This window comes from Ammospiza caudacuta, chromosome 3 (genome assembly GCF_027887145.1).
Source record: "Ammospiza caudacuta isolate bAmmCau1 chromosome 3, bAmmCau1.pri, whole genome shotgun sequence".
NCBI lineage: Eukaryota > Metazoa > Chordata > Aves > Passeriformes > Passerellidae > Ammospiza > Ammospiza caudacuta.
In genome coordinates, this window is record NC_080595.1 from 65,388,318 (window position 1) to 65,412,054 (window position 23,737).

Here is a 23,737-nt window from a genome sequence, read left to right on the forward strand (position 1 = left end):
AACCCTTGGGGGTTGCTAATTGTGCCTCTGACGAGCCCAAAGCAGTTACCAGAGCACTGTGCAGATGCAAGTAAATAAACACACACTCCATCTTTAAACATAAGGCAACAGAAACAGTTTAACATGGAAGAGGAGAGTAATTTGCTACTGGTCATATAAATGCCTATTATTAAGCTTCAAAAGCCAGAACACTAATAATAACCCTTGCATTCATTTCCATAGACCTCCCATTTTTAAAACTAGGAAAGTGAATGCCCACTTGCACTTTATGAGAAATGCTAAATGTTGCAGCATTTCATTAAAGCATCACTGACTGGACTAAGGCTGAGTTCTACTGTTTTTAGGTTCTGCTAGTATATGTTACTTGGTATAATAGAAAAGATAAAAGTTTCTGTATAAACACTACAGCATCTCAAGATGAAATGTAACAGAAATATACAGCCAGCAAAGAGGAGAATAAGCTACAATTTTATTTAGTCTTGTCTTTAGGCAGAATGACCTAGGAAAAAGTGAGATTGGAAGCTTTCAGAAAAGTACCTAGCAAAGAAAGTAAAACATAGCACCAACTTAATACATTCAATACAATGGACAAAAGAATGTTTACTCTAAAGCTAACTGAAATATGGCATTATTTTAATACAATTATATAGTTACATTACAGTTATGATGTATAGTGTACTGTTAATTCTAAAACACTAAGAAACTCTGTAAAGAAGTTCCAGTCCATTACACATCACTGGAGGACACTAAACTAGCCCAGGAGAGCTACTCCACCTGAGGTTCACTCAGCCTTGGTGAGGCGAATAGCCTTTCTTTATGCCTCTCACTTTTGAAGTATTCCATCTGCCATGTTTCTTGTGACAAGGGTGCACTCTTAAAATACACAAAAAAATAAAAATACAAAAAATAAGAGATGGGAAAATAAGTGTGTAAGCAGAAGCAATTTCTAGACTTCTTGTTCATATTAAATACAGAACAGTCACAATTTCTGTGTCTACAAATAGAGAGAAACAAAGAGATTCAATGTGGCTATTTGCATGCTGTGGGATCTCAACGACAGTGAAGATAAGACCTGGAGATAAGACAGGCAAAGAAAACAAACACCCTCGCTCTTGAGGAACCGGGTACAATGTTTAGGAGGTTATTATTCCCCCTACAATGGTGTAGTAAACTAAAAGGTCAAGCATTTTCACTCCCTACTAATAAAGTAAGAAAAGGCTAAGCCTAGCTCACCTCCAGTGCCCCTACTGGATTTCCAACAGTCTGTCCACATGAACAAAGTCCAAATAAAATAAATGAAAATCAATGTAGCAGAAACATTTCTGATTCAGAAACAGAAGAATAACAAAACTTGATGTTTGATTATTATGTTTGTTATAACTTGATGTTATTGTTATTGAAAGCCGATTCAGCTCCAAAGAGTTCTCCAGACAAATGATTTCTGTTTTACTTGGGAAGAAGCTTTAACCCACTAACTCAGGCTGCCATGTTTCACACAGAGTAAGAGGAAGCAAGCACGCTACCAGGAATTCCACATCACCAGTCATGTTTTCACGAGACAAAAACATTGAGATTTAATCTTCCGTCATTGGCAGCTGAATATCACCAGATGCATTTTCCATTCACAACAATGCATTTTACTGTTTAACTCAGCTTCTAGACAGAAACTGGTTACAAAACACAGTATAAACTATTAACAGGCAGAGTGCTATGCTATGCCAAATGTGAAAGTGCAGTGCTGTTGAAAATCAGGCCACCTGGGAAGATTTTCATTTTTAGGTCAACAAGAACATTGCTGTAGATGTTTTAAAATAATTAGTACCTTCATCTTACTGTATCTCCTGTTTCAACCCACCCCAATTCAATTAAGCATCAAGTCCAAGCCCTCTGCCCCCTCAGCTTTTCACACTCACATTGCACAGGTATACACAGTGTTTGCTGGAAAGAAAGAGCTGGGGAGGTGGCAGTCAGCCTCTTCTCCCAGGCAACTAGTAATAGAACACAAGGAAAGGACTTCAGCTGTGCCAGGGGAGGTTCAGGATAGATATTAGGAAATACTTCTTCACTGGAATAGTGGTTAAGGATTGGGTTGTACTACCCAAGGAAGTGGTGGAGTCACCATTCCTGGAAGTGTTCAAAAATTGAGCACACATAGCACCTTACAATATGGATTTGGTCAAAGATTGGATTTGATGATTCTAGAGGTCTTTCTCAACCTCAATGACTCTGTGATTATATCAGCCACAGAAGGATGAAGTTAACCATACCCAGAGAGGGTAAGATGGAGATCACTGTTTCCTTACCTCTGCCTGGAGCATGTAGGCATATACACAAAAGGCTTTTCATGGATGTGCTCCCCACTAAAATCCCATGTACTTGCAATTTTCTAAAATTCAAAAAACTGGTGAACATTCAACACATCAACTAGCATTTAGACAACACTCTTAGCACTACCTGGCTGTTTTGTTAGTCGACACTATCATGTTCCTTGCTCATAACAACTAATTTCACTAATTGTTTAGAAAGCCTTGCACATCTGTTTTGATAAGATCAAGAAAGATACATACAAGCAACCACATCACACCCAGACCCAATGAATTACAGGTTCTCTACCAGGTTTATAAGGGCCATGATCAAGTCCTCCTTAGATTCCCCTCTTACCACACTCAGAATGCTGCTAAAGGCCACTTGATCCACAATGTCACACATTGCAGGCCTGGCCACACTCCAGAGTTGTTTCTGTGAATTAGACTACATAGGCCACAGAGTGGGATTTGCAGTGGCAAAACAGCAGCATCACAGTAGACAGATGAACAGCAAACATCCTTTGGTGATTAAGGCGACCATGACCAGTCAAAATGCCAAGCCAAAGAATTTGGGTATTCTCTTGTCTCAGGATGTTAGAATCTGTCCTTGAAGCAAGCAGCTGCCAGTTCCAAGTATAATCTGTCCTTGAAGCAAGCAGCTGCCAGTTCCAAGTATTACTGCCCTTTGCCTTTCTCCCTTTTGCCCACTTCAGCTGCCTGATAACACTCCTCCACCCAAAATTACCACACCAATGACTTGTAGCAGACTCAGCAGAAGTGGCTCTGTATCTGCATTTCAGTTTATATCCCACCAGGCCAGCTCACACCCCCTTCCAGCAGCCTCTGCTGCACACAGCTGAATTACAAGCACAACATCAGACAGACCTGGGGCAGAAAGCTTGGACGGAAAACCATCAGTGTGACTCCCTGAGCAGAAACTCTGCTCTGTAGGCACTAGCCAAGCACACACGTGGAAAGATGAGTGCCAGCATTCATGGGATGACAAACAGACTACAAGAGACAAACACCTGACCTCAGCTTCACAGCAAACTTGCTCTTTTCTCAGCTCTTTTCTCGCCAACACAAGAAAGGCATTTATATGAAATGTAAATAAAGCTGAGGTAGAGCAGAAAGACACTGGTGTTTGAAGATTCCTTAAATCACAAAGATGTGGCTTGATGCTTGGCACAAATATCTATATTGTCAATCACAGGTACCATTAATCACTTTCTGTTTACAAGTATTATTTAGTTTAGGTCCAAAGATTTATATTAAATATTCCCATTGTAATCAATGAGACTTGATTAACATGCTCCTAACGTTTTACAAGACAAGACCAGGCAACAAGAAACCCATGAGGAACAAATCCATCAGTCTAACAGAAAGCACTAGAAATGGTCAGGTTTTTACATCAAGCACATTCCCAGCAATATACATAATCATGCTGGGAAAATTATTGGAAATGTCTCTTTATAAAGTACCCCATCATTTTCAAGTGTTTGGAAAAAGAACCCCAAATCAACAGAACCTTAAATCAACCCAGAGACACAACATTGTGAATGATAAGCATTAAATTACGTCATTACTTGAAAAAAGTAACTAGATAGAAGAGCTACTTTAAGGTAAAATTATTATTTTTGAGTTTCAGCTCAACATCTCTTTTTATAACTGACCCTGATTCATGCAAATTCCAGGTCATCACTGCTTCTCTATCATCTACCTCCCAACTGAGAAGCAAAGAAGCTGAAGAGTGGGGGCAGAAAGGAGTCTAGCAGTAATGCAATGCAAATCTTTTCCTATCTGAAACACTGTTAACAGAACCAAAATGCCAGGTTTCCATAGCAACCTGAACTGTGTCAACGCTTACACTGTATACTAAGCAACATTGAACAGTTTAATCGTAATACAAAATCCTGTAAATTTGTAATGTAAAAAATTAACACTGGAAACCTTCACTATTTATTTTTCAATTGCTTAACTTGAAAAATGTATTGCAGTCTGTTCAGTGTGACCTTGTATTACACCTACGCAGCTTTACAGGTGTTCCAATGCTGGCAGTGTAAGGTGCATCAAAATTACAGTGATCAACAACAAATCAAACTCTCTTTACACTGCATAGACTGAATCCTGTTTTTAAAAGCAGCAATATTTCTAATTATTTCCTTCTTCCTTGCAAAATCCCCTTTGGGCATTGTGTAACACAAGACAACTACTTAGTTGTCTTGTCCTTCTGAAACATCCTGAAAACCTCTATTATCTTACCTTTTTTCCTTCCTCCACCTCCAGATTCCTGTAAACACTACACACAGTTGCTGACCTTGTACCAAGTCACCCTGCACTATATGCAGTGCAGAAACTCCCCTCTCAAAAGGAATTCCCCTCGCTATACACCAGACCACATCACATGTACCTACTAATTAGGGAGCAACTCTTTGAAGAGCTGCTTCCTTCTTCAGAACCAGAAACAGAAAAGTTCTTTATAGTTTTGTGTGTTCTAACAATGTGTGCACAGTTAACTCTTTAAAATTATTCAGGTAAGTAAAGTTACCTATGTCTATGTAGACAGAAAAGATGGAACAATGTCTTGATTCATGCAAAAGTGTCATATGCCATCCTTCCTTCAGCATATCTAATTGGGCTTTTACTTGCTCAACTCTGCATGCATTCAATCAGTGAGATGGTTCAGGGCTTAACTGAACAACAAAAAAAATAAAAATACACCTGAATTAAGATTGAGTACTGTTGGATAAAAAACAGTTGTGTAGAAGTTTTCTGGTAGCAGTAGCAGTATATATTCTACTTTCAGATTACTCAAGTGTTTTAAACATTCTTATAGAACTGACTAATTTTGAAAGTAAAATTCAAACTTCTTACACTGATAACATCAACAACATAACTCAGCATTCTGAAGCTAGATATCTCCTTTTGCTGGAGGGTACCAAACACCATGAAGTCAGAAAAATGACAAACAGCTTCAATTCCTCCAGTGTTGCATTTTCAGGAAAGCCATCCATCTCAGTGACATTAACCAGGTGCCACAACAGAGACTCTGAGCTCTCTACTCCCGTACCAAGTGCACTCAGAGGGACTTCTCACACAGGTTATCCTTGTGACATGTAAGCAAACATAGGGCCCAAAGATGAAAGCTGCCAAATTTCTGTTCACCACAGGTTATACCTGACATAGCTGCTCACATTTCAAACAAAACTTTGTATTTGCTTGTTTACAGCTACATCAGTGTAATTGCTTGCCTCTTCTCAAGTTGAAGCCAGCCAAATTAGTAAATGCATTAACAAGTTTTAGATTTGGCCTTGCTTTTTTCCATGTTAAAGCACTTATTTTTGAGGGGCCGTAGTCCTTCCATTTTTGGTGTTAAAATTTGTCTTTGAAAATCTATTAAAACTGGACAGAGACCTACACTTTAAAAATAATACAAAAATCAGTTTGCACCTACCCTAAAAGGTAGTGGTTAAAAAAGACTGACACATTACCTGTGAAAAGGGTATTACCTCAGAGCTAGATTCATAGAATCAAGAACCATTTAGGTTGAAAAAGACCTTTAAGGTCATCAAGTTTAACCATAAACCTACTCATGTTCTTGCCAATAATTATGACAGGACCAAGGATTAAAACTCATACGTCTAATCCCAAACATATGGCCAGGCTAACCTCTTGAATAGGTCTAGCTTCCACAAGTCAAAATTACTTTTCTGAGATATCTGCATGCTGGACTTAGGGAAGTAAAAAGAAGGGGCAAAAAATAAGTGAAAAGAAGCAGGAAGAGAGATATGTTTCAAGGCCAGATGAAATAAATTCCAATTTATAATGGGATTCTGTCATCCTGGAGCCTTTCAGTGAAAAAATCATTCACAGGTCTCACATCACAGAATTCACAAAAAACAGTACGTGGCATTAAGAAGAAACCAAAACTTGAACAACAGATGTAAAACACAGTACTGTAGAACTTTTTACTTTAATTGCAATATAATGCTGACAGTAAAGCAGTTAAGATTTGAAAACTCTACTCAGTGAAGTCCTGATTCCAGTTACAGCCACACAAGTCTGCTTCTTTACAAAGCTTCTAGATTAAAAAAAACAAACAAACAAAACTCAACCAAACCAAAGCAAACAAACAAAAAAGAAAATAAAAACCACAAAAACCCAAACAAAGAAAACAACAACAACAAAAAACCATAATCAGAGGAGAAACTTTTAAAGGACTGTTACCATTTACTAAGGGATGGCAGGTTTTCCCAAGAAATGCATTTTGTAACTTGAAGTCTTTACATCCCAAACTCTACACTGGTCCAAAACAAAATGAACATGTCACAGCTACCAAGTAAAAATAAATACATGTCTCCTGAGAAGCACCTCAAAAATCAGGTGCTACAAGCAGCTCCTTCAGCTGCACCACCTTTCCTTTTGCAAACCTCCTTGGCTTTCTGCTTGCATTTGCACACACCACCCACAGCACCCTTCAGTCATGGCTCATTTCTAATGGAGCAGGTGCCACTCTGCAAGGAGCAGCACCGCTCTGCTCTGCCAGGTCTGAGCCTACATCTGCTCCCTGGAGGAAAACAAGGAAATGAACGCACCTGCCTTGCTCGTCCCATAAACACAACTTGAATTGTGTTCCTAGTTGAGCAGAAGGGCTAGGGACTGCTGTCCTGGATGCAGTGTTATCCCACAGCTCAGCACCCACGGAGGCCAGGAGAATCCTCCAACACATGCCAGTGTGTAAGGTCTGGTTCATCCCTAGGGTTCACCTTCCTCGCTCTTTCCAACCTCCCTGTAGAAGATTCATTATCTCTTGGTTTTGCTGTACCATTTTGATTTCAAGATCAGTCTCTAGTCCCCTACCCTAAAATCTGCCTATTATATTCCAGGCTCAGCCTGGGACTAGGAACCACCAGAGCAGGGCTTAGAAAAGGACACAAGTTGTTGACAAAACACTGAAACTTCCTCCTCACACAATAGGTCAGGTGCACAGTGTCAACAGTGCAGGAGAAAAGAAAACTAACCTTCATCTTCTTAATCTCTTTTCATGACAACCAGTGTGTTACTTGTACTAACAGAAATGATGCACTACAAACAGAATCCAGTTTTCAAAACAAACAACGCACAAATGAAAAATCTGTCCACAGAGGGATCAGTTAGCAGCAGAGACCCTTTTTAAGGAATTTAGAATTCCAGATAGAAGGAAACAAATGGACATTTGATGAGGTGTGACATGAGCGATCACATTAGCACAAGCCCAACAAAGGAGATTTTCCTTTCCATTCTGTAAGCATGACTGTAGTAGGACACAAATGCAGATGTCACAGAAGTTCTTGCCTAGCCTCTGCACACTGATGTGACACTACCCTCTATTCACCCCAACTAAAAGGCACACCTAACCAACACTGCCCACCACCATACACTAGAAAAAGACCCAATACCACAGAACAAAACCAAATTACCTGTAAATCAAATGAAATTTCTTCAGTCGATACCTAACCATGACGACTGGAGAAAGCCACCCCTGTCACTCCTTTGTGGTTCTCAATTTGTTTCCTAACTGGCCTGATGATGACCCAGGCTGCTTGTGACTTGACCCCCATATTTGGGTGGCAAAAGAACTCTCATGCTCATCAGCTGTTAATCATTTGGGCCAGATCTGCACAAGCGACTGGCTCACAGCAGGCAAAGTCCATCTGTCACCAAATACTTGGCCACATTTCAGCACACTGTTCTGTAACAAAGTAAAAGTTTCATCTCCTTGGTTCTTCGCCTATTGTCACCAAGATATTACTGCTTACATGACACAACTACCACACAATACCTGCATTTCAGAAGTTTTCAGAGTTGGGACAGAAGGTACAGACCAGATTATATATCACGGATTACCACAGCTCCTACCTTTAGGAGTCTTCACAGCTTCACTACAAAAGGCCTGATCAGCAACCAGGATGGAAAAAGGGACTACAAAATGTCAAACACTGCTTATATAAGAGAAGAATTTATTTTTAATATAAATTCTAAATATCATGCAAAAATCTTCATGTGTAAAATTATTATACACTTCAATGCTTCCCTGAATTGTCTGAACCTTTGTGAGAAAGCATGAAAGAAGAAGTCAAGACACTCTCTGGTCTACAAAGTTTTGTTGAGTTTGCTGCAGCTACCAAAAATCTGCACACAGATTAAACCCAGCTTTATCACAAGTACTCATGCCTTTGGTATCACTACAGCTGCTTAAAAAGCATTCTAAAAATGATACTTGAGAGTAAAATAAAGCCCTTGCCACCAGACTGGGGCACTGCTTAACCATGAGACAGTTAACTACAGCAGAAGCCCACTGACACAGCACAGAAGCAGTGCGAAGCCACTGACAACATCAAGTTATTCCACACAGCATCTCCTCCAAAGTAACAACCTAGGCAGACCCAAGGATTTTCTGCAATCACAGCATCACCTGATCTGGCAGAAAGCCATGCACACCTCTTCCCCTCTGAATCAAAATGGCAGTGATGCTTTGTGAATATTCATACTTCTTTTTTATCCACTGCATTACCTTAGAATACTTAAAAAGAAAACAAACTGACAGATGGCATGTGGGGCAGAAAGCAGAAAAAAACAGACTGGAGTAACAGCAGACAGAGAGAGTGCTGCTAGAAAAGGTTAAATTTATTTGAAAAAAAAATGAGTCAGGGAATATATTACCTTTTCTTAAGATAAGGTTGAGTTCAAGGAAGCAACAGCTCTCACTGTGAACTTCTCTAAAACAAAGCTGTGATTTCCTCTATCTGGTGCACTGGAACCAATCCTTGCCTGCAGTATCCTAGATTCTGAGGAAATGGCCCTCAGTTCTCTTCGGAAGCTATGAGAAGATCCCAAAATCAGTCACTAATGGATGAGAATAAGAAAATTTCCTTTCTAGAAATAGTTCTAACAAAAAGCTTTTAAATCCTAAAGTGAACATAAAATGAAACATAAACAGTACTATTTTGACACTGTGACCAAAAGATAAACACATATCCTGCCTGTATAAACAAGTATAATTTCCCTGCTAAGCCTGTATGCTTTCTGCTCCTGTAAATCAGCTTCATACGACCATTGCTTAAACATGGGTACTCATACAACCCACATTTCAAGTAGGATGTTGAAAAAGCCCCTTGAAAAACAAACAGAGTAGCCATAAGAAAAGCAGAAACATGGAAGAAATGGCACCTTGGTGGGCTCTACACACAGCATACCAAAGAGAAGGCCAAATGCTTAATTGCAGCTCAGGAGTACTACAGGGCACAGAATGACTGAGCAGGAACAGCCTCACTGAGCTCTGACAGGGGCACTGGACCACACAGCACCAGGAATCTGAGGCATGCAACTGAAAGCACAGTCCACCTCTTATGACAAACAGCAATCAGAAAGGCTTACTGAGATTATGATGAGTACTCAACACATTGACAAATTCAAGTCTAATCCAGAAGTCTTCTCAAAGGCTCGAACCTTTGTGGTTCCATGACAAGTCATCAATTCTCAGGTAAGTACAGGAAGGTCAGGAGGACGCTATAGGGCACTGAGCTGAAATATTGGTACCCTTTCTCCCAGCTGGGTCAGAGACTGGGAGCGGCGCAGGTGCAAGAGCAAAGCACTGCGCCTGGTTGTGGGCACTTAGCACAACCTTCTGCACAGACACTGCAGATACACAGCCACAGTCCCATGCAAGGCTGCAGGGTGCTGCCCACCCCAAAACTGAGCAAACAGTTCCCAACACACATACAACTTCCAGCACCAGCACAACCACTCACACCCACCTGACATTTTGACCAGGAACAAAGACATACAGATTTCCACCTACAACAGAAGGGTTTGCAAGGAAAAGCAGGGAGAAAAAGAAAATACTCCTCTGTATGTGTTGAATATATCAATCTGAAACATTTTGTTTGGGGAGGGAAATATAATTCCTCTAGTCTGCTGTGAATTTTGTCACTAACTCATAAATCTGGCTAGGGAAAAATGACAACGGAATAAGATTTTTAAAAGGAAAACAAGGAGGAGAAGAAGAACTGAAGACTTGTTTCTCCTACTCTGCTTTCTTTCCTAGTCAAAGGAGGTCACTTGAGTGAGCATGCTTACTGCTGACTTCAGTCATCAAATGCAGCATTACATTTTGTTTTTTTGGGAAAGCAATCTAACCCCCAGGACAAACTCAGCGCAGAAGTGGCAGCAACATGACTTGGACATCTCCTGCCATGAGGGTGCAGATCCCTCACAAGAGGGAGTGAGAAGCCATCAACTTTGTGGCAGGCAGCCACCTCCACCATCAGTAACTCCACCAGCACCACCTCACTAAAACAAAAGTTACACCTATAAAGCCTTTGACTATTTTGGCTTATTGATCATGACAAAGAAAAGGTTTATCAGTCAGCTGCTTTTTGGGTGATGACACTGAATTTTTTGTGCCAGATGAGCCAAGGACCACGACTGCCTGCTGCTGAACTGGGTACCCACTGAGACACAGAGGGCACAAGGCAGGTGCTGGACAGAGAGCTTTACCACTTTTCTCAGCATTGGTCATGTTCCAACTTTCCTTTCACGCCTGCTGGATAGCAAAGGGAAATTGAGTCCCTTTGTCCTTCATTTCCATAATTATTGTTTGTGAGCAGCTCCAGCTGCCTAGAACAGCAATTTCTGGTGTCAGATCCCGCTGCAGAGGCTCACACTATGTTCTCACCTTTGAAACACTCACCCAAAAGGGTGACTGCAGACTCACTCTGGCTGCAGTAACTAGCCACAGGATCACCACAATTTCTTTAATTACCTTTCTGAAGACACGTTATCCTCCCATCCAAATCACTCTCAAGGGAATTCACTTCTGTTTGAATAGCAGGGCTTATTCATTAACACTTAAAAGAGATTTGCCAGCTGTCCCCTGAAGTCAGGACCATAAGGTAGCCAAATATCTACTAGAGTCAGCCTCCAACCAATTTCAACCTTCTCTTTCAAAATCATGGATACACAAAGCAACAAAGCCATATTCCTAACAAGACAAGGACTGTTCCAATCAATTCTAACTCACTTCATCTCCAAAGGGAATCACTTATCATTTCAGCAGCAGATGTGATGCGTCCAAATGTGAGCATGGCTACTGCTGCAGTAAGAACAGGGCATTGGGCAAAGCCAAGGAATGAAATCCAGAGACTGCCTCATAAACAACTTGGACAAATCAGGTATTCCAGTAGTGTTTATTTCCCATAACATAATATGCAACAAGGAAAAAAAAAACAAAGCAAAAGACACAGAATTTCCCTCCGAGCCCAAGATTTTGATCCACTACTTTAAAAAAGGCAAAAAAACCCCAAAAAACCCCCAAACAAACAAACAAACAAAAACAAAAAAACCCAAAACAAAACAAAAAAAACCCAGAAAGCCATCAGACAGCATTTTGCCTACAGGCATGTACTTCAATACAACTCTTCAAAGGATCAACATTACTTGACTACTTAGGTGCTTAAAAGATTTTGCATACCTTTATGGACATTCTCCAGGTAAAAAGATGAAAGAGAAGGCAGTCTAAAAAGCACTGCAACTTACATATTTTTTATCATGGTTTACATTTAAAAATATATTCCTGATAAAGTAATTTTCATTCAGAAAGTATATATTCACGCATACTTATACATATATTCTTGTCATTTTCTACCGCCCTCTCCATTAATTTTCTGAAAGTCTGTGTGTGTACACATAAGTGTCAGATGGAACAATATCAGGAAATTATTATTTCCATACTGTGTAAACACTGGCTGATACAATAGGCTGGCAGAGTTCATCAACACACATTTTAAGTATCACACAAACACAGGCCCTTAGGCTGGGTCATAGCATTTTAAGCAAACCATAATCGATTAATGGGCACCTACCCATCTTAAAAGTCCACCACTGCGCATTAATACAAGAAATGTATGACTACTTAATGGGAGAACAACAATTGTAGCATGTAAAGTAAACACATGCTAGAAGCCTATTACTGAGTCGAAGCGTTCATCATCTCATTTCATCACCTAGGGGATGAACAGTTACTACATCCTTAAGCACCACGATGCTGCACACACATCACCCAAGATACAAGTACGCCACTCCACCCGTAAACCAACTCTGAAGCAGTGTATGATGAAGGACAGAGGAAAGTCCATTGCACTGATTAAAGACACAAAAATCAATTACTGACACACCTTTGGAACCCGGCAGCACTTCGCAATCATGACAACCAAAGGCTATACAAATTAATATAAAGAGAGAGAGCCTGGAACATTCCAGTAATTCATCCAAGACTCTGAGAGGGAGGAAATAGACGAGGTTCGAACCCGCGAAAGCCATCTCGGCTACACCGGCTGGGTAGCGGGAGCACGCCGCGGGTGCCCAGGAGCAGCACCCGGGGCGGGCGGGCAGGTCCCCGGAGCCGCCCGCCCCCCGGCCGCGCCCGCACGGACACAGCGCGCCCGCGGGGCCGCCCCGCGCCTCGGGGCCGCGCTGCCGGGCTGGCTCCGCGCACAGCGAGCGGCCGAAGCGCTCCTCTGCCCCCACAGCGCCGGCCGCGGCCCCGTCCCCGCCCCGCCGGGCTCCGCGTCCCCCGGCCGGGGCACAAGGCCGCGCCCGAGCAGCCCCGGACGCCCCGCGGCCCGGCGCGCACAGACAGACAGACAGACCTGCGGGCGGGCGGCATGGCGGGCCCGGCCCGGCGCCGCGCCCCGAGCGCTCTCCGGGAGCGCCGCCGCCGCCGCCGCCTCCACCGCTCTGCGCTGCTCTCCGCTCGGCCACAGCGGCGCCGGCCCCGCCGCGCCCCGCCGCTCCGCCCCGCCCGGCGGCCCCGCCTTCCCCCGGCCCCGCCCGGCCGCCCTGGCCCCGCCGGATCGCCGTGGCCCCGGGGCCGGGGGCGGCGGCCGCGCTCCTGGCGCTCTAAGCCCTGTCCTGGGCAAAGGGGGCGGTCTGCGGAGCCTGAACTCCTACGAGTCATAGAGCCCAAGCGCCGGCATCTTCCTCTGCATGGCAGTTTTCTCAAGGGCGGCGCTAAAAACAAAACAGCCGGTTTTGGAAATTGAGGTTAACCAAAGCCTTCAGATCCGTGGGAAACTGAAAAGCCTAGATACCTCATCCGCTGTTTCTACACTGTCCGCCAGTAGGCTTCTTCACCCAATCCCAGAAAACAACAGCCGCTACATTTACCAGAAACTCCACTCCTTTACCCGAGATAACTGCAGGCAACCCTTCCAGATGCTTGTGGCTAGCCTAAACAACATCTAGCTTCTTTGTTTTTCTTCCTCAGGTTAGTAATCAGCTCTGAAAGACTGATTTCGGGCATTGTCTTTCGAGCATTTGCACAAAGGCATTATAACACCATTAAATTCCAAATTCTGCAAGACAAAATGTCAAGCAGATAGCTGCATAAATGAAAAGCATACACAAAGCGTACACATATATACAGAGATGCTAAGAGAGTGTGTCAAAATAACAAATGGTGCACAGGGGTCTCAAGAATAATATTTTTAGTAGTTACAATGTTATGAATCCAACAAGTTTTAAGTAAGAGATTTGTCAGAGGCTTGTTTTTTGTTTCTTTCTTTTTTTTTTTTTTTTTAATTTAAGAGCTGCTTAGAAAACTCAATTCAAAAATTGTCAAATTCAAAAAGTGTCATTTTCAGGACCAAATACATCTCAATACAGACACAGCCATCTCCCACCATTGCCATTATCCTATTTGTAGCATGTGCTTGCTACCACTCAGTGTCACTACTGGAACAGCAACTGTCTCAACTCCTCCACTAAATTTGCTGCTGCATTTTTAGCTAAAATTGAAGTTTCCATCTCATTTTTTTTTTACCAAACCAGCTTCTTTTACAAGGGACGGATTTTCTTTTAAACACAGTCTGCTGCTTAAAGGATACATTCTGGTAATACACTGAAGTTAGTACATCTTATTATTTCCCAGCAAAAGATGGACAAACCTAAAGTTACTTTGGTTAAAATCTCAAAGACTTCACTGGCACAAGGATTCTCTACCACAACACGGAAGAAAGGGGCCCTGCTCTCAGTTACTCTTCTAGCAGCGCTTAGATAACAAAAATGGGAAAAAAAAGAAAGAATAGTAATACTGTTTACCCAACCACATCTGCCAAATTGCAGGAGCTATGAAGCCCTATCCATCAAAGTGGTGGAAGCCCTATTTATCTCTTAGCTGCACTTGCACGACAGTGACAGTGACTAACAGCTTGTTTTAGCTCCAGAAAAGCTATCCCTGTCCTAATGTACCAGTCTGCTGTCCATCATCATTCCAGCACAGTCACCTCTATTGTACAGTGTAGAAAGCTCTATGAAGACAATGCATGAACTCCATAGAGCAAAGAAACTGTGCATTTCTATAGTAGTTATGTTACCCTGAGCATATCAAATACACATTCTAGACTGATGGCATGGGCGAGAAATCAGTCAAATTCCTGTCAGAGCAGCAGGATAAGCAGGCTAGGACTGGTACAGAAGCACTGTACAAGTTCTGGTTATGGCACTGTAGGTCATTGCCTGTGGCTCAAACCCACAGACTTCATGTCACTGGAAGAAGTCATTATGTGAGTGGCACGTCACACACTCTTTTATTTTACTGACTCTGAAGTACTCAGCAATGCCTGCCTCTCTGTTGCGATGATGAACATGAGATAGGCAGATAATAGGTAAATTAGAAACACACACATCACCCTTGAAATAAAATTTAGTTTTAGTCTCACGGCAGTATAGCAGACAGTCTGAATAGTTTGCTCTTTCCCATGGCAATATGTTCCTTGCCAATTCATTTGAATACAAGTGCTCTAACACCATTTGATTCATTTACTTCATGGTATCAATGCTTAGAATATCTTTACCAGAGAAAATCTTAAATTCATGTTGCTCAGTAAAAATCAGTTGCTCATGTTTTCAGTATTGGGCACATTTGTTTTATCACTGTTTGCATTATTTTGATGGAGACAAAATGTAAATTTGCTATTTTCATCACTTCCAAATTGTGAACTTTTATCCTAGAAAAATATTTCTCACACAAACACACATGTAGAACCACACATGAAAGACAGAGCAGATTTGGGATACTAAAATACTACATTTGTATGGGTTTTGATCTTCTGCTTCAGTGTACATTAACAGAGTTACATTCAAGAGAAAAAAATGCTAGAGGCACAGTAAACATACTGTATGTGGCCTGCATTCAGATCAGCTTACACTAATAGTAGAAAAAATACTGTATTGCTCGTGTAGTTCATGTAGTTTTTGTTTCTTTTTTTACATCTGTAATTGTTAGCTTACAGCTCATTTATTTCAGAAAGACAACCTGCCATAAAAAATTACACCGACAACCTCGACTGTTATAACAGTCCAGTTTTGAAAGAATACAAACATAAAGGTGACACCAATCTTTCTTTTTATTTCCATTATCCCTTCTGTTTTTGCCTATTACTCCTACCATTATTCACCATGAAGTAGTCACAAAATAGGTTTTTTACAGACAGACTTTTATGCATACATAATTGAGGCTCTGCTTGATCCTTCTGCACCGAGGGCTATTCTTAGCCTGGTTTCTTTGGTTTATGTAATGATGAATTTTCAGAGTGTCCCCAACTCACCCTTTAACTTTGAATTGATTGTCTAGATATAACTCAATGTGACTGAGGTATTGAAATTTTCCACAAGTTTTACAAAAAATGAGAAAGAGACCATAGCTTGAAACTTTTATAATAAATTCTCCCCTAATAACTGATTCTGTGCACCTATTTCTCTGTCTAGAAGAGCAAACCAGAAGTAGCTCCCAAAATGCTCAACCGAAGAAAGACTATAAAAAGAAACAGAATTTGCTGCAATACAAGAGGAGATGACAAAAAAGTCCTATTTGTTTCACCTAAGGTAGCTCAGTGGACACTGCATGAAGCCCCTCACTGCCACACTTTATCCCAAACCCCAGAATCACGTGCATTTTAACATGGGCTAAAAGGGAAAAGAAGCTGGCTCAGGCTTTACTAGATGAAATAGTGCCAGGGGAAGAACGGAAGCTGAAGAAAAAGAATACAAGAACGTGTGAAAGTACTTCTGTAAAGTAAGTACTGTAAAATATTGCTGGTTGCTCCCCGTCTCGTTGTTCAGGACCATTAAAATATCCCCCAGGAGCGGGACTGCCGCGCCCTGCCGGCCCCGAGCCGTGGCGCTGCCCGTCCCCGCGTCGCATCCCCTGGCGCGGCGAGCGCCACACTGCAGGCACAGGGAGCAGGCACCGCACGGCCGGGAATCTGCTCTTGGAGCTGGGACCTCTGGACAACGCCTCTTCAGGTTCTCCTCACTTTATTTCCATCAAAACACTACTGCGGTTAAAACAGATATAATAAGATACGAAGTACAATAGCATTTTCCTCCAGAAAATTGTTATAATCCAACAGTTAGGTCACCAATCTGACCATACATGGAAATTAAACATAAAATAGCAAAAGACTGTGCATCATCTCTTCCTTCATTCTCCTTTCCACTTCCTTGAAACTGGGATGATGTACAATTACAAGTCAGGCGAACTTACAGACAAAAATCTGATACCAAGACTTTACATATGAAACACACAATTGAGGAAAGAGAGGACTGATAAATGCAGTTTCTATGCAGATCAAGGGTTTTCACTATAGCTAAAGAATGTACCCCAGGTACTAAAGAAAATTTGTACTTACCATTATATATTACATGCATACTCAAATTACATACTTTCCATAACTTAGCATATTACTCTGATGTTATTCTTACTCATTTTTACACCGTAAGCCTACTGTCACACATCAATCAGCATGTCAAATTAAAGTTATAATAATATGTAATGTATTCACAGGGAACAGACAAGTTAATTGCACGCTGCTGTACCGCTTGCATTTAAAGGAATTGCTCTGATTTTTCAGGTTCCAAAATTCAGCCTTATTTACCAAAATGTGACAGCTCTGCTCCAGCATCTCTAACACTGAATGCTACTCACTCGGTTTCACAGGCACACCAGCGTTAGGTGAAAAGAAACATGGGCCTCTGACATTCCTTTCCTAGTGCCTTTGGGAAGATCATTCTTCTCCAGCTACCATCTCAGGGATGCAGGCACAGGCACTGGCTGCTTCTGTGCTGGCAGGAGGCTGAATCGCTGTCAGTTTCACTGATGCACTTCTCTATCGGATGCAGGAAGCCAGAGGAGAGGCACAATCTTTTGTCAGTGCACATGACTTGTACAGCAAAGAAAGCCATTTCTAAAAATAACTAGGCAGCATATGACTCTCAGTGCTATTTTCCTGATGATCTAGTGGTCAGCCCTCACCTCAGAGGTTAACATCAAGGAAAATATTTGCTATTTCAGTAAATTTCTCTTGTACATACCTTAGTTCTCACTGCTCCTGTGGCTGTAATTAACAACCCTTCCACTACTCAAGAGAAATTTAGTAAGATATATTACTCATTTGGAAAGTGGTTTGCTAACTGTCAAGCACAACAGAGCAGGATTGCTTTGCTTCTACATCTAACAGCTACCTAGGGCATGGGCAAAACACATTTGCCCACCCTGCCATTGGCACAAGATCACATTTTTCGTAGGCTCAGCGACTTTTCTGAAATCGTCAGGGGGAGTATTTTGTCTCCATCATTGAGGCACCTTAAGAACCAAGGGACTCACCCCTGCCTTCCCCTGTGGTGTCACATAACAGAGACATTCTTAGGGGTGGCAATGATCGTTCTGTTACATTTATCTTCAATCCTGCCAATGCAGCTGCTGTGGGCCTTGAATTGTTCTAACCTAGCTGTCTGCAGTGCTGCTAACATCACAGCCACAGAAGTAAGTACCCCTCCAAAACCCACCTGAGATGCACAGCAAGTGGAGAAGCCTATGCTTTTAAACACAACACTGTGGACTTAGTGGAGTATACAAACTCTTAAGGCTAACTCAGTTTCTGCAGTATAACCACCTCAATATCTGGCTGGTGTTCCTGGCAGGTTCACTCTGTAGGAAACCAGGTCCCGCTTCGGCTTTCTCTTCAGCAATGGGCACAGATTACCTGCTGGGACCAGCTGACCTCTCTCACCTAAGCAGACCCACCTCTGTGAAGTGGCCCCAGGCCACAGTGATACCTCAGCCTCCAGCCCCACACAGCTTTGGCTCCTCAGGGTCTGAAATGCTTTTGTCTTACCAAAGGGGATGCTGTCAATCCTATGAGAAAAGCTGTTCCTGCATATATAAGACATTTTTCACCTCATATTTTGTTATCTCTCTCACTGCACAGTAAAATTGCTGAATTTAGACCAAAGAAAGCTTCATCACAATGAAGACACCCATTTTGTTCTAGACTGCTACAGTAAATGTTTTGTGATGAAATGAACCATCAGCTTAACAGGGATGCTGATGAGATGGAAACCAAACACCTTCCACCTCCTTCGCTTCTCCCAGAAGAAAATTATCCTCTAAATTTGTTTTCAGACTCTGAAGCTTTTGAAGATCAGCTAATGCATATTTGCACAGTTGACAAGCATACAGTCTGAAGCTTATCTATCATAACACAGAAAGGTTTTTGCATTTTAGAGGCAAAGGGTTTCAGAACTAGAGAAATTTGCTCGGGCAGAGCCAGCCCTCCTGTATCGTTGGACACTGCCTAAATAGGGAATATTATTTTTGCTAGTTCAGCTCCTAGATCTTCTATGTTCATGAAAACAACATGCCAGAGGAAAGAGCTTTTGCACAGAGGTCATCCACAGCACTGGCCACTTTGATTCCACTCACACAGACCTTACAAAAAAAACCAAATTCACAAATTAATAAATATCGTGTGAGGAGGTCGCGGCAGAGCAAGGCCAGCAAACACCAACTTCGATCCCCTATGTGGAGCCACTGGCTCCCAGCTGAGAGAGGCCTTTGGAGCCGCTTTTCCCTGCTGGCCTAGCACCAAACCCGGACAAGCTGAGGTGTTCCCACAGCCTGCCCGTGCAGCGACCAGGCCGGCGCGGAGGGAAGCGCCGCGTTCCTCCGCTCCCGGCAGCCGCCGCCGGGATGTGCGGTGCGGAGCGCTCGGCTGACAGCCGCGACAGCGACACCCCGTACACAGACGACGGTGTCACGACCGGCTTGTAAAGGCAACGCGAAATGAGGGAAAACAACCGCGCGAAGCCCGCGCCGGTTGGGGGCAGCGGGAAGAGCGCTGGCGGAAGAAGAGACGGAGACCCGGCAGTGGCCACCGGCGCCCTCCTGCGAGCCCCCCCGGCCCTGCCGCGGCCGCGCAGCTCTTGCCTGTGGCGCTGTGGGAGCCGCCCCCGCTCCCGCTGCGGCACCGCCGGGCTGGCCGCTCCTTCCCGCCCGAGGCTCCGTCCTGCCCGCTGCCCCTCCACCATCCCGCCTTCCGCCCACGGCCAGGGCCCTTCACCAGCCTCGCCTGGGCGGCCCCCTCTCCTCCCCAGCATGCCGCCGCTATTCTCTTCCGTGGGGTGGAATACAACGTCCTTCTCCATATCTACCTGCTTCCAGGACTTGGTACTGCCTGGAAGGTGGGAGCACAAGAAGAAAGCAGCGGCAGAAAATAATTGAAGGAGGGAGAGTGGACTATTACTGCTTCTTTAGAAAGAAGTGTAGATAGTCATGCAAGGATCCCTGGTGGTCTAGTGGTTAGGATTCGGCGCTCTCACCGCCGCGGCCCGGGTTCGATTCCCGGTCAGGGAACATTTACTTTTCTTACCTTTACCACCCCCCCCTTCATCTCTGTTTTGTTTTAAGACTCTCTCCGGCCCTCTCCTTCTGCTCTTAAAATTCTGGCACCATCGGCCGGCTGCTGTGCGAGCCCGAGGCGCGGGGGTAGTAGTTCGCACCTGACAGCCTGGAGCAATCGTGCACAAATCGTGCCGGAAGTGTCAGCGCCCTGTGCTGGTGGGCAGGGGAAGGTGTAGCATTAGCAGGTGCCTGGAAATCTTTCAGTCAGTCACAACACTGCCTATAGACACCCATGCCCACCCACACGGATTCTGGAAGTCAGCAGAGGCCTGCCTAGAGGGCCACATGCATTTAGAAATAACAACATAACTCCTTTTTTTTTTTTTTTTTTTTTTTTTGACTTCTCTAACAGCTTAGGGTGCTCCCACACCTCCCCTCCCCCCCCCCCCCCCTCCCAGAGCTGAATGGTCGCTTAGTGCTATCATGAATCTTTGAGCCACAGCAGCAGGGACCTAGTAGGGGCTGGAACATCTCTCTTATGAGGAAAGGATGAGGAGGCTGAGCCTGTTCAGCCTTGACTGAGACAGCTGAGACGGGACCTCATCAATGTCTGCAAGTACCTGAAGTGAGGTGCCAAGGGGATAGAGCCAGGCTCTCCTTAGGGTGCCTGATGCAAAAGCACCACTGGAAATAATGGCTTTGGCTGCCTTTCCCAGGGCGTGCCAGAGCCTAGGCTGCCCTCCACTGCAGACAGGAGTGTCTCCTGGGAAAGATTCTCCACTATATTCTTTATGAAAAAGAATCTTCAAGGTGATTCAAAGGGAAGGGATCACCTTTGCTCTAAGGCAGAAAGCAAACAGTCAAAAGGGCTATTGTCATCCTTAAGATATAAAGAAAATGTGCCACCAAATTAGAGTTAAACAGCAGGTCCACAGGTTGTCACCCGAGGAATTATTGCATTCCTATGGCTGGAGGTTCTTGAGAGTGGGCTGGACAAGTTATCAAGTCTCTCAGACTGGGCAAGGGGAATGGCTCAGTGGATCTCCTAAGATCCTGAAAGTCACAATTATGTTATTTCATCCTGCACTTTCCCCTATAATTAACAGTTTACCTGCTCATTAGAACCGTGTAGGGCTCTGAGATTCTTCTCTCCCTCTTCGATCTCAAATGAAATCAAGTTGGTGGAAGAAGTTGCTGCTTTCTATGTCAGAAAATAATGGACAATTTAGAAGCAGCTAAAATGAACTTCAGGTGTTGACTACCTTCCCAGAAAAGGCATATATTTGGCTTTACAGAATAGGAACAAAATAAGCATTTCCTTTTGCTTTAACTCATTTTGTAGTAGGACATTTGCACACCCAGGACTGGCAGAGCCATCAAAAGCACATGACAGAAGTGATCTGGCAATAGCAGAGGTATTTCAAACAAATATAAGATTATGAATAACACATTTTCAAAGTGTAGCTGAATTTGCTTCTCACTGTGGTAGATTTTGAGATACTGGCTCGCAAATATTTTCACTTTCATGTCTGTTCTTCGTCATAAGGGCGACGAAGTGCTTTCCATGTCACAGCAAAGTTGTGGAAGGGTTGGAAATGAACTGCAAAGGTATGGAAATGACCTGCAGAAGAAATAAGAATATAAGAAAAATACCTGAACTGTAGATCAACTTAAACCAGCAGCTGAGTCAACTTTTCTTTCTTGCTACCTCCTTTAAGTTATAGTCCTACATTAGTTCCACTTTGTAAGTTTTTTCCAATCTTATATGAAGTATCTTGGCTGTGAGTGAACATAAAATTTTGCATGAGTTTTACAACTAGCAATTCTTTAGAAAATGGAAGTTCCCACTCTTTTTTTATAGTCGTATTTTCTACTTGCCGTCATATTTCACTTCTGTTTGAAGGGCATAGAGTCATGCAGTCGTTAGATTTATTCTGTTCCCAGGACATTCTCTTGGCCACTTATCGCCTTTTTGTCTGTTTTATTGTGGATGTAAACAAGTGCAGCTCCGTGGTATCCTCCCCAAGGGAAGGAGCCTTTCTTTGCCTAGCGATATAAATATTGTAGGAACACGCCACGAGGTGGCATCCCGGTCCTTTGTCTGCCGCCACCCGCCCGCGGTTCCCAGAGCAGCCCCTCCTCTGGAGGTTTCAGAGCCAGCTCCCTAAGTTAACGTTGTGCCCGTTTCATTCCAACGAGCTGTAGAGCAATGTAGGACTTGTATTTGCTGATGAAGCAAATTTCATGTACAAATGAAGCTTTTATTAAGGCAAATCACGGCATAGTTTCTGAGTCGAATGCTGTATATGGAAACTTTACAAGCTGTCTTTAAACAGTCAATATAACATTAAAAAAAAAAAAGGTCACAAAGTATAATCAGGAGTGTGACTCAGACTCCATCACCTCATCCTGTCTGTGGCATTAATACAGTGAGGACACATACCATTACCAGAGTGACAAAGACCATGTGTCCCTGAACATGTTCACCCCCAGAGCCACTCTGTTTTTCACCCCCACAGCAGCACCTCTGCTTTTCACCTGTAGGTTTTGAACTGAAGGTCATGCACAAAGTTTGTGCCAAGGTGAAGAAGGGAACTACAATTTCTGCATCCCAGGTCAGGATACTGGGGCATCACCTGCCCAAGGACACAAGATAAGGTTTCATTCCCTTCCCTTCTGCATGGATTCACAAGGCTGGTGAGCCATGGGAGCAGTCTGTGCTATATTAGTGCTGTCACCATGGCAGTCAAAGGACACAAACAAGACAAAGTGTTTATTAAACTGGTGGGGTGGAAGGAAAAACAAACCCAAAAGATGCTTTCAGGCACACAATCCTTTTTCCAGGCTTTTTTCCCCCCGTCCTATTATCTATCCCAATATTCTTTCTATATAATATTGATGTCATAAAACACAACTGTAAATTTCTTCCCAAGCTACAGATTCACTTCGAAACATGTTCTAGACAATAAGATAAAAAAAATATATGACAACCTCACTGCACAACCTGCCAGGACTGTTCCTTGAGAACTACAGTTGGAAAATTTACTCTAAATTATGTTTAAAGAGAAACTATTTTATGCAAGCCAAGGCAGTTTATTTAAGGTAATGTTATTGAAAGTCCAATACAGATTTAATTACCACTCCCAGATCTAGATAATACTGTCCAAGGACTATTTTCCAGCAAGTCTTTTTACAGGAGCAGTTGCCATGTCCTATTAAGAAGTACTCTGATCATGAAATTATGAAAGCTCTGATCCTTTTAAAAGTCTGAGTTTTTCTCTTGCATGCTGCAAATCTGCTTTCTAGATCCTTTTTATACTGCCTTGTGGCTACAGTCAATCATTACCTTCTGCCTTTCCATGCTTTGTTTCCCATGTGCTCTTTTGAATAATCACACTTTAGTAAACTATATTGACAACGTTATTATGCTGTGCCTAATTTTTGTCTTGCTAGCAGGAAAACAGAGCTGGGAGATTCCAGTTTTCCCCCCAAAGCAGGAAAATAATAACAGACTATAAATTGGTATTACAACACATGCTCTGGCTGGTGGTGCTGTCTGCTGCATGTAGCTGGGAATAGCAGCAACCCCGACAAGGACAAGGCAGCTGGGCTGATGGAGGGTAGCCACAGCAGGGTGCCTTTGTGGCTGTCCACCCAAACTGCCCCTGCACCCTTTGCAAGGGATTTTTTTACAGAAATTACAACTTTGTAT

General features: G+C 43.1%; 1 protein-coding gene and 1 non-coding gene across 3 annotated transcripts in view; one reads left to right on the top strand and one right to left on the bottom strand.

Annotated features, from left to right (window-relative positions):
- Positions 1–13,125, bottom strand: part of NCOA7 (nuclear receptor coactivator 7) — a 78,714-nt gene extending 65,589 nt beyond the window's left edge. For both annotated transcript variants that reach the window (XM_058800907.1, XM_058800906.1), the window contains exon 1: positions 12,995–13,125. The gene's annotated coding sequence lies outside the window, so the exon portion shown is untranslated. The remainder of the gene's footprint in view (positions 1–12,994) is intronic.
- Positions 13,126–19,965: 6,840 nt separating this feature from the next.
- TRNAE-CUC (transfer RNA glutamic acid (anticodon CUC)) lies at positions 19,966–20,037 on the top strand. The gene has a single exon. It is a non-coding gene; the product is annotated as a tRNA-Glu (tRNA).
- The last annotated feature ends 3,700 nt before the right edge of the window (positions 20,038–23,737 follow it).